The following is a 1,873-nucleotide window of genomic DNA, read 5'->3' as shown; positions in this document are numbered from 1 at the left end:
AAATTTAATTTTGATAAAAATATTGGTAACTGCGTTTTAACGTTGGACAGCATAATTTTCATAGATGGATCCCAATTTAAATGATAAAATCATAGACTCATACATCATATATGAGAAAAAAAAATGTTATTAATAATGTAAGCCATCTGATAATGAAAGTAGAAACTTATATAATTATAACCGTCTTGAAATTTATATGTAACATATAATATTCCTCGATAAAATATATATATAAAATATAGTGCTTTGTGGAAATATAAAATAGTGTCCTAATAAAAATACATATTACACCATATAATTAAAGTTCTGAATAAACGTATGAGCAGAAATAAGTCAATGCGCATATTAAAACCATGCGCGTGGACGAAAAAAAAAAAAGTTCGTAAAACGGTGAAAAATGAACGGATTGAATTGATTTTTTTATCATATCCCAGGAATGTTAGTAGTCGGGTCTGATAAAAATTTCAAACCTTAAGTCGTCAGTGAGCGTTTTTCTCAAAAACGTTCCAAATTTTAAAACGCTCGCGGGCGAGCGTCAAAAATTTTCCGACCTTCGCCAATAATTTTCTCGGATTCTGGTGACCGAGTACTTTCGTTGAAAAAAAAATTTTGAAAATCCGAGCAGGCTAAGTAATTTTTCCAGAAAAGCGTTTTTTTCCTTGTTCTATTAAATAATAAGATACGTACAACTAAACAAAATATTAAAATGTTCTCATACTTGTGGTAAGTTATACATAAAGTATAAATTATAAACTTAAACAAAATATTTCTCATTTTAAATTAAAGTAAAAAATAAATGCAAACAGTTAATAAAAGAGATTTAAGTAAATGGCAATTATCAAGTCAACATTTGATCCATGAAATTTTTTTCGGTAAATTATAATATGTTTTATCTAATTGATTGATTTCTAGCATATCTTTCTGTAGTCATTTTCATACGTCTTATAGCAATTACACAATTAACTAAAATTCTAAAAAAAAAGTAATGAGTAAAACCACATTTAGCTGAATGATATTTAAAATTACTTAAACTTTGACATTTTACGTTTACCACATATTTTTTACATTGTACTTTTAAGAAGGCCATCTTCAAGTTCAGAGATAATGAATCTTAATAACTAGTCTTTACCACGAGCCAGTTTTACTAAATATATTTTTTGCCACACTAAAGAATAATAATGTGATTCTAGGTAAAAATTATAATGTTGATTAGAAACAGCAGACCCACATTTAGCAGACTGTAAATAAGATATATTTTTTTTTAATTTAAGAATTAAGTTTACAGAAAATCATTGTTTACTTTTTCGCTCAATTATTATTTAATTCTTTAGCATAGCTTTGCAAATTTATCACTTTGTAATGTTTTCTAAAAATAAAATAATAATAAACATTAGTCTATTTTTTTTAATTTATTAAACAATTTTCTATCCTTTGTTTTACACAGATCAATATTTTCTTCTACTAGTTTTTTTACATTTTGACATGTATCATTGATTTAACTTCATTTATATTTATTGTATTTTTCACGGTATTCGATTACTTTGCTTAAGTTACTTAAGTACTTAGTTTCACTTAACTCTTGTTCCAAAATTTTATATTTATTCATAACATCTCTTAATTGTTGATTCAATTTCTAAAATAATAAAATAATTTTCTTACAAACATTTTTGATTGGTTGATAACAAGTTTAAGACAAATATTCATTGAATTACAGTTATTTTAACACATAGAGTGAATATGTAGAGAAGGTAGGTGTTTACTTATAAATATCGAGAAATCAGTTATATCATCTTATTTAGCCTTTTATCTCTAAAGAAGTATTGTGAAAACAAATGTTTATTCTTATTATGTTGCCATAGTGACTAACGATTAG

Source organism: Daktulosphaira vitifoliae, unplaced genomic scaffold (genome assembly GCF_025091365.1).
Source record: "Daktulosphaira vitifoliae isolate Bord-2020 unplaced genomic scaffold, ASM2509136v1 Scaffold_5, whole genome shotgun sequence".
NCBI lineage: Eukaryota > Metazoa > Arthropoda > Insecta > Hemiptera > Phylloxeridae > Daktulosphaira > Daktulosphaira vitifoliae.
The sequence above is the reverse complement of the archived record's forward strand: the minus strand, read 5'-3'. Positions refer to the sequence as shown.